This window comes from Engraulis encrasicolus, chromosome 13, assembly GCF_034702125.1.
Source record: "Engraulis encrasicolus isolate BLACKSEA-1 chromosome 13, IST_EnEncr_1.0, whole genome shotgun sequence".
In the NCBI taxonomy this organism is placed as follows: domain Eukaryota; kingdom Metazoa; phylum Chordata; class Actinopteri; order Clupeiformes; family Engraulidae; genus Engraulis; species Engraulis encrasicolus.
The window spans coordinates 35,970,496-35,980,495 of NC_085869.1; the positions used below are offsets into that span (position 1 = coordinate 35,970,496).

Genomic DNA, 10,000 nt, shown 5'->3' on the forward strand with positions numbered 1-10,000 from the left:
AGAAAAAAAGAGGATGTCTGGGGACAGAGAGGAAAGTGTTGGTCAGGGGGTCAGTGTAGCTCTTGGGAAGATGTGTAGTAGCAATTCAGAGGAGACGTGTAGGTAGTGAGATAACGAAGACAATGTGGCGGAGGGCTCTCCTGACACTGTAATTGGTGAGTGGGTAGTGTACGTTTATACGTAGGAGTGTGTGTGTGTGTGTGTGTGTGTGTGTGTGTGTGTGTGTGTGTGTGTGTGTGTGTGTGTGTGTGTGTGTGTGTGTGTGTGTGTGTGTGTGTGTGTGTGTGTGTGTGTGTGTGTGTGTGTGTGTGTGTGTGTGTGTGTGTGTGTGTGTGTGTGTGTGTATGGTAAGCTGTGTGTGTGTGTTTGTGTGGTGAAAAAGGATTGAGCATGGGCACTTCAAAGAACTTGAAAGTTTACGTCAAACACATACTATAAAGGGGTCTATCCTCCTAAAATATATAGGCCTAGTGTATAATATATTTTTTTAATGTTGTGATTAAGATCTAATCTAATCTAAAATCACTATTTCGACACAGTTTGAAATAATGAATCGGAAGTCCAATGACAACCAAGTGCTTGCCAGGGCCACAGCCCAGTACGCAAAGCCCATCATCCAGGGGTGGAACATAAGTTTTTTTTCCCCACCAGTCACTGTGGCAGGTATATTTCAAAATTTACCAGTCACTCGCCGTTTTTATCAGTCAACTCATATAATAATAACAATAGTAGTCGAAATCAGTTCATTATGATTAATATCAAAACTATTATAATTGGAATTATTATTATGATTATGTATTTATATGTTTGCGTTAGGTTGACCATGTCCCTTCTTGTTTAGGGGTGTTGGGGCCCTCCCCAAAAAGTTTTTGAATTTTTAGATACAATTTAGGGTGAAGAATGGCAAACCCATGGGACAAAAAAAATCGGCATCGACATTCAGGCTATTCATAGCTCGAGTGGAGGGGAAAGTTTGGTAAAATTTGAAAACATTTACCAGTCACCACTGAAATTTACCCGTCATTGGCAGGTGGACAAGTGCTTATTTCCATCCCTGCCATCATCATGTCATGCTGTGAGTACAGACCCAAAGTACCTCACATCTACATTTTAAGTGAAAATGGTAAGAGAGTTGAAATAATCAAGGGGACATGATGCAATAAGACCCGTGAGCCCTTTTCAACTTTTGAATCGCACTGTAGTAGACTATGCGATTTACAAGTTTAGATGAGGCCTCTGTCAAGTAAGTTCGGTTCTTTGTCTTATTCTCTCCTTGTTTACATGTACTGTGTGCGTTTCACATCTCTGCTGTTTCAGCCCTGTCTTCTATTCTCCCTCTTCGTAGTTTGCAGCTGGACATTTTTGTCAGGGTACAAAAACATACAGAGAAGATTGCGAAAACAACACATGTTCGCTAGTTGTGAGTAAAAAAAGTGTGACTTATTCAGTGTGTATTGGCACAATTCATGATTGGCACAATTCACCCTAGGATAGAAAATGGATAGCGCGATAATGTCATATGTGATGGTGATGAGAAAAGTCTTGAAATTGCAAATTAGTTTCACTTATCTCCTCCAGACTTTGCTCTTGATAAACAATATCTCCAGTTATATCCCTAGCTAGTTTCAGAGAAAAAAAAGTCTACATCCACCTCCCGCTTTGACATCAAAGGGGAGCGGTATTTACAGACAGCTATTTGATCATTTGATCGAAATTGATCGTTTCAGACCACATCTCTGTTGACAAGGTTCAAAGTGTGTACACAGGAACTTTTTTTCAGACTGCATATTGAACATTTTACAAGACCAGTGTGGTTGGTGTTTGATATAAGAAATGACCAGCATGACTAATTGGTGTTTATTTCATGTGCTGGTGGTCCATAAATCCAAGCCTAATGTATTACCAACACTGATCTGCTTCATTGCAGTGAAACCCAGCAGTGCTACTGCAGGGTTGCCAGATGTGAGAGATGATTTTCTGCCCAGAAATGCTGAAAAATAATAATAATAAAAAAGGCACTAAATCTCAACCAATTTGAATGAAATTTTATTGACATTATGACCACAAATCAACAGGAAAGACCCATCCAATATCCTTTTTTTACCCGCAGACATCCAAAACAGCTCAATTCCGTGGGAAAAACGCACAATCTGGCAACACTGATTACGGTGGAGTCTTAAAATGCAAATGCAAATGCCTCTACACCACCTGCACTGCTCTGCTTGCCTCATTTGTTTACTCTCATTACATCCTCATGCTTAGCATTGCCAAGCTATGTCATATCGTCTGGCAGATTTCATCTCACTGCATGTGTCAGGCAACACCAGCCAAAATGTGGATGTGAGTGGATGAGCATGTGATCATTTGACGGCCAGCAGATGTAATTGGGAATTTTGTACCGATGGCACACTTGTCATGCAGCGCTCTCTCTTCCTCTCTGCGTCTTTACTGTGCATCTCCCGTTCCCTCCCTGTGAAGGCTGCCACAGGTGAATACACACATCTAATTGAAGCAGCCGGAGCAAGATCAAAGTGCCTCGCTCTTTACTATAGTCATATGCTGCTCTGCTCTCATCTTCTCCCTTCTTCACTCTCCTCTCCTCTCCTCTCCTCTCCTCTCCTCTCCTCTCCTCTCCTCTCCTCTCCTCTCCTCTCCTCTCCTCTTCTCTCATCTTCTCTCCTCTCCTCTATTCTCCTCTTCTCTCATCTTCTCTCCTCTCCTCTATTCTCCTCTCCTCTCCTCTCCTCTCCTCTCTTCTCCTCTCCTCTCCTCTCCTCTATTCTCCTCCTCCTCTCCTCTCCTCTCCTCTCCTCTCCTCTCCTCTCCTCTCCTCTCCTCTCCTCTGCTTTCTTTTCCTTTCCTTTCCTTTCCTTTCCTTTCCTTTCCTTTCCTTTCCTTTCCTTTCCTTTCCTTTCCTTTCCTTTCCTTTCCTTTCCTTTCCTTTCCTTTCCTTTCAATTTCTCTCCTCTTCTCTCCTCTACTTTGTATTTATTCGATAAAAATAATCATGTTTACTGTCTTTTCACCCTCCTCCATCTTCTCCAGCGTCTGTATCTCGCTCTATCTACAGTATCTATCATTCTGCCCCATCTCTGTCTTCCCAGTTCTCACATATAATTTGTCTCTTCCTATCCCTTAGTAGGCCTATCTTTCTATCTTATATCTCTGTATATGAGAGCCCTGTCTGTCTGTCTGTCTGTCTGTCTGTCTGTCTGTCTGTCTGTCTGTCTGTCTGTCTGTCTGTCTGTCTGTCTGTCTCTACATCTCTTCCCTGACCACTCTCTCCATTTCTCTTTCTCTGTGTCTCTCACAGATATTAATCATGCGTCTAAGATGAATTGAGAAGTGTAATGGGTTGGGTCCCCTCCTCCGTTCTCTCTGAGTTCCTCTCTGTTTTTTTTCAACATACACAGTCAAATAAACACATACTAGACAACAAGGAGTGTGTGTGTGTGTGTGTGTGTGTGTGTGTGTGTGTGTGTGTGTGTGTGTGTGTGTGTGTGTGTGTGTGTGTGTGTGTGTGTGTGTGTGTGTGTGTGTGTGTGTGTGTGTGAGAGAGAGAGAGAGAGAGAGAGACAGGAGAGAGAGAGAGAGAGAGAGAGAGAGAGAGAGAGAGAGACAGACAGACAGACAGACAGACAGACAGACAGACAGACAGACAGACAGACAGACAGACAGACAGACAGACAGAGATGGAGAGATGGAGAGTCCATGTCAGTGGATAGGCTGTTCTGGTAGACAGTGGAGGACAGACAGACTTATAGATAGACTTATAGATACACTCAAACACACAGACAGAAACATAGAAAGAGAGGGGGCAGATGAACAAACACACAACCTGAGTCAGAGAGTGCTAGGCAGTGAGAAAGAGAGACAAATAGAAAGACACCTCTCAAGCCCACACCTCTGTGCCATAGCACCATCAACTCCCTCTCTCTTCCCCTGGGCCCCCTATATGAGGCCCCTTACGGCTCCTTGGCCACGCTGACCAAGCCCTTGGCTGTCCATCATTAGTTAATCAACTTCAACTTTCCACTTTATTATCCCCCAAAAGGGCGATGTACAGTAAGTGTGCAGCAAGACATAAGCACATATAGACAAAAACAACACATACGTATGGCCTAATTATTTACCAAATCTTTATAATGCTTTTGTATGCATGTTACCAGCCCTCTTAGGGCCACATTGTCACTCTGACCAGGCCCCTGTGTGTGAGAGAGAGAGGGTGTGAGGATGATTACCATCCTGTCTACACGCTGCTGATGAAGTAGCATCTTGTTGTGACAGCAGAGTGACAGTGTCGATGACAATCGCTACGCTAATGGATGCAAGTTGATGATGAAGAACATGGAGGCGTCAGAGGAAGTGTGTTTGGAAGCGGAAGTTGTTGATCAGCCAGCGCTGTTTATGATAATGACTTTTTGGTTTGTTTGTTTGTTTGTTTGCTTGGGTTGCGTCTCTCGGCTGTCACGCGATGAGTGAGTGACAGACGGACGACAAAAAGAGATTGCGACCGTCGTCCTGCTAGCGGCTGAGTGACACTCGAAACCCAAACAATACGGGAAGGAAGGCTGAGGTTTGTGGAGTGGAGTGGGGGAGGGGGGGGGTGGTGACGGGAATGGCGGTGGAGGGTGTGTGGCAGTGGTGTTGACAGTGGAGGATCGGTTTCACCTTGGAGGCAGGCCTGTCGATAAAGTCAACGCATCCCATAATCACAGGCTCAGCTGTTTGCCCCCCCCCCCCCCCCCACCCCCTTTGCCATGGAGCTCTGATTCCACATCAGACCAGGGAGAGCACTGTGATTCTTGCTCGGCTGGGGCTCCGCTCTGCTTTGCTGACCGGCCAGGAGAAACACTATTAAATATTTACAACTCTGTCTGAAGCCTCCCGTGTGCGCCCGTGTGTGTGTGTGTGTGTGTGTGTGTGTGTGTGTGTGTGTGTGTGTGTGTGTGTGTGTGTGTGTGTGTGTGTGTGTGCGTGTGCGTGTGTGTGTGTGCGTGCGTGCGTGCCTACGTGCGTTTCTGTGTGTTTCTGTACAGACAAGCAAGTGTGTGTCAGCATGTCTGCATGCTTCAGTTGCCCAATTCCTTTTCCAACTTTTCTAGACAGATTAGGATATCACGCATGGGCAGACATCAGCCTTACAAGAACATCTCCAATATAATCGGGCTGTTACATTTCAAAGGGGGGGAAAAAAGTCTGTTTTTTATTTTGTGTTTTTTTGTTTTAAGAAAATAAGTAGATTTACAATGTACAGTATATTATCCAAAAAAATGTGTGTCAAGGTGGCAGTGTCGTCTGTTGTAGCACTGGCAGGTCATTGGGAGTGTTGTGAGCGTGCATATGGGTTGAGCTCACGGCAGTCTGCGCGGCGCCTATGTGTGGAAGTACACTACGTATGCTGTCTCCATCTGTTAGGGCCGGCTTGTATCAGGACATTTCATCAGCTGACACACAGGCAAGCTGCCACTGTCATTTGCACATATCACCACACTGCAAAACACATAGATAAATAAATAATAACACAAAAACTAAATAAATAGATAATAACAACACAGGAAAATATGTGAGCTGCGCCAGCTGCATGAGCACAATGTGAAGGCGCGTCTCCATATGCTTGTTTCTGTGGGTTACTGTATCTCTCTGTGAATCGGGGGAACATTTTGTGTAGAACCAAAGCAATTGCAATTAGTTTGGTTGACTGGACTTGAAGAATGAAACAAACTTTTTGGTTGCCCACATTTTATTCTTTTTCACTGCCGGTTTTCTGGTAGGCCTACAGCTCGGCACAGCAAGACTCGGCCGCCACTTTTTGCTTTTGGAATAGGCACGACACTGCTCAATCGTGAACTAAAAAGTAGCGACCAAGTCGCGCTGTGTAGAGCTGTAGGCCTACCAGAAAAACGGCAGTGGAAAAAAGACATTTGTGGTTGCTCACATTGTGGTTGTTTTGTTCTGTGTGCATCCATGAGTTTGTTTTTGTCATGTTTGCCATGTTCCAGATCGATGGAATCATTCAATAGCAATGACTGTGGAACAATCTAATGAATATTGCAACCTTTTTTATCTGATTCAATAGCTACCCATATTCATCATCAACTGCCATTGATATCAGCCAACCACCGTCACATTTTGGCGGGCAGAATATTCTGCAAGGTCTTTTGTGTGCCATTTAAAAAAATAAAAGATTCTGTTGCCTCGCTCAAAAGCAGAGCCATTTTTCTAATTAGATCTCTAAAAGAAGCACTTTTCATGAATAAAATCCTTGTCAAAGCATGAAGTGTCGCAAACTCTACAAAGATATGTTCAGCTGATTAAATTTTCAAGGGCTTTTTTTCTCCATCTTTGTGCCTTTGCCTTGGCTTTACAAAACACACATTCTCCGCCTTTCTCCTGTTTTTTTTTTTATTCCTTTATTACTTGCCTCACATGATTTGCACTCATTTGGAATTATTCTAAAGCCCTGTGACTCCATGTTAGCCTTCAGTTCATCATGGAAAACGCAGTAGTTTTCCATTCAATTTGTGCACAAGATCATAAAAACTGAAATTGGTATTGCAGCTATGATGAGCATTTGTATAAATAGGCACGTTAGCAAAAGGGACAAGATACAGCCTTGAGGCACGGTGGCAGATAAAAAAAACGAAGCAATTTGACAGGTTGACTGATGCTGGTCCTTCGGGGTATAGCCTAGTTTGAAAGGAAGTCTTTATATGTGCTTCAAAGTTAACACCACCCAACATAGCTCAAGGAAGCCTATACAAATGCATTTGACATAACACAAGATAGGAAGATTTAATATCAGTCTGTTTCACCGTGAACTAGTATCAGTGAGGCCCACAAGGCTTTTGTCAGACGCATTAGTGAAGACCAAGAGTCAAGTCAAGTCAATACTTTGGAGAAGCTATCATGCTTTCATCTGTCTTTCCTAATATGACTGCTGCAAATTCATCAAGTCATTGACAGATATTGAGACAGATGATGTGTCAGCTGTACTCTGAAACCGTACTCTGAATTGAATGAAAGAACCACCGTTGAACAGGAACAGATCTCAGTTGACGAGAAACAGTGTTCTTCTTTCTTTCTTTCTTTCATTCTTTCTTTCATTCTTTCCTTCTTTCTTTCTTTCTTTCTTTCTTTCTTTCTTTCTTTCTTTCTTTCTTTCTTTCTTTCTTTCTTTCTTTCTTTCTTTCTTTCTTTCTTTTTTATCTTGTCATTGTCGTTGTTGACATTGTTGTTGTTCTTCTTCCTCTTGTTCAACTTTCATTTTCCTCTTTCTCCTTTTTTCTTTATTTTTGTTCTTGTTCTTGTTGTTCTTGTTCTATCCTTTTCTTTTGATTCTTCTGCTTTTGCCATTGCAAACTTTTATGTTTGGATGTTGTAATGTCAGCCCTGTCTCCAACATATGGATAATATGGTTGCGAGGCCTCTCTTAACGGTGCTCTCTTAAGTGTAGTGTGGGAGCGTCTGGCCTCATGGCAGGCAAGGCGAGACCCCCCACAAAGCGCTGGAACCGCGGCAGCACAACAACAGTGCATCGCCGACGCCTCATTTAGCTCAAAACAGTGATTAGCAACTGCCACAGCTGTAAAATCGCACTCCTTAAACACTGCCTTGGGGATGTGAGGAAACTGCTTAAAGTTCGTCTTCGTCGAGTTCCAGCATACGTAAGTGCAAACAAAAACTTCTGCCAGACTGTGTTTTTTCCCCCATATGAGGACACAAAACGGCGTAAAAGTTCTTTCGCTGAGTTCTCGCTAAGTAAATGCAAAAAAAGCATCTGCCAGACTTTCCGCTTTTCTTTTTCTTTCCTCCACAGTAATTTTCGCATTGCCAATTCAGCACTGAAAGAGTAGGGTCAACTACAACAGTGTTGATATCTGAATCAATCAAGTGTTGAATTAGCACTGCACAATTTTACGGGAGCAAAAACTCTCAACACAAACTCGTTGACTCCAAACTCAAGTTTAAAGGAGCCGAGAGTAGTTACTGTAAGTGGAAGTTGTGGAACATGGAAGAGTACGGGAGGCTGGGGAACGAGTCTACAACCCTCTGGAGACATCGGACTCCCCGGTGGCTCCTCACCAGTGACAGCGTGGTGATTTGCATCAGGGAGCTGGAGTCGATTTGTTTGTGTGTGTGTGTGTGTGTGTGTGTGTGTGTGTGTGTGTGTGTGTGTGTGTGTGTGTGTGTGTGTGTGTGTGTGTGTGTGTGTGTGTGTGTGTGTGTGTGTGTGTGTGTGTGTGTGTGTGTGTGTGTGAGAGAGAGAGAGAGAGGGAGAGAGAGAGAGAGAGAGAGAGAGACTCCTGGCTTGTTTTGCCACATATGTTTGTTTCGGTACCGGATGACAGCTAATTGTGGGATCGTGTGTTTGTGTGTGTGTGTGTGTGTGTGTGTGTGTGTGTGTGTGTGTGTGTGTGTGTGTGTGTGTGTGTGTGTGTGTGTGTGTGTGTGTGTGTGTGTGTGTGTGTGTGGACACCCCTTGATAGTGATTGATTTGTAATACTGCTCATGAACATGAACACACATACACACACACACAGACACATGCACAAACACGCATGCACACACGCACACACGCACACACACATGCACACACACACACACACACACACACACACACACACACACACACACACACACACACACACACACACACACACACACACACACACACACACACACACACACACACACACACACACACACACACACATGCTTGTTCAACTGCATATGCTTCCTCATGCTCCAGGGAGGTGGATTGTGTAGTATTCATTTTGGAAATGAGCTTCTGATTCAAGTAGGCTCTTAAAAATCTGAAGCGTTTGTTGAAGAATGCCACCACCAGAACATTACTGCCACCGGGCCTCATGTTTATCAGACCTTTCCCCCCCCTTTCATTTCCGTCCTCCGTCAGAGACTCTGTGTGTGCAATGTGGTGTGTGTATGTGTGTTTGTGTGTGCATGCTTATACATATGTGTGTGTGCATTTGGTGGTGTGTGCACGCATGTTTGTGTGTGCAAGAATCTCTCTGTGTGTGTGTGTGTGTGTGTGTGTGTGTGTGTGTGTGTGTGTGTGTGTGTGTGTGTGTGTGTGTGTGTGTGTGTGTGTGTGTGTGTGTGTGTGTGTGTGTGTGTGTGTGTGTGTGTGTGTGTGTGTGTGTGTTTGGTGAAGAGCATGATACGCTCTCTCATGCTGCGCTGGTGAGTGTGCATGTGTGTGTGTGTGTGTGTGCATGTGTGCGTGTGTGCGTGTGTGTGTGTGTGTGTGTGTGTGTGTGTGTGTGTGTGACTGTGTGTGTGAAGAGAGTTGAAGAGCATGACACCCTCTCTCATGCTGCGCTGGTGACATCATCACACCTGAGTGGTATCTTACCTGAAGGAGCGGCAGGAGGTGGCATATGGAGAACAACCTCTCTTTCTTTCACCTCTCTCGCTCTCTCTTTCTTTCACCTCTCTCTCTCTCTCTCTCTCTCTCTCTCTCTCTCTCTCTCTCTCTCTCTCTCTCTCTCTCTCTCTCTTCCACCTCTCTGTCTCTCTCTCTCTCTCTCCTACAACCACTCTCTCTCTCTCTTCCATCTCTCTCTCTCTCTCGCTCTTCCACCTCTCTCTCTCTCTCTTTCGCTCTCACTTTCTCTCTCCCCATCACTATCTCTATCTCAGTCCTTCTCTCTTTCACTCTTTCTCTTTCTTTATCCCCATCTCTTTTTCTCTCTTCTTTCTTCCATCTTTATTATCTCTCCCTCCCCCTCCCCCTCTTTTATCTCTCTCTCCCTCTCTGTCTCTCCCTCTCTCTATCTTTCTCTCTTTCTTTCACCTCTCTCTCTCTGTCTTTCTCTCTCTCTTTCACCTCTTACTGTCTCTCTCTCTCCATCACCACCTCTATCTCAATCCTCCTCTTTTTCTCTCTCTCACTCTTTCTCTTTCTTTATACCCATCTCTCTTTCTCTCTCCTTTCTTCCATCTTAACTTATCTCTCCCTCCCCTCCCCCTCATCTCT

General features: G+C 44.3%; 1 protein-coding gene across 3 annotated transcripts in view; it reads left to right on the plus strand.

Annotated features, from left to right (window-relative positions):
- Positions 1-10,000, plus strand: part of ncam2 (neural cell adhesion molecule 2) — a 353,287-nt gene that overhangs the window by 19,457 nt on the left and 323,830 nt on the right. The gene's annotated exons all lie outside the window — the stretch shown is intronic.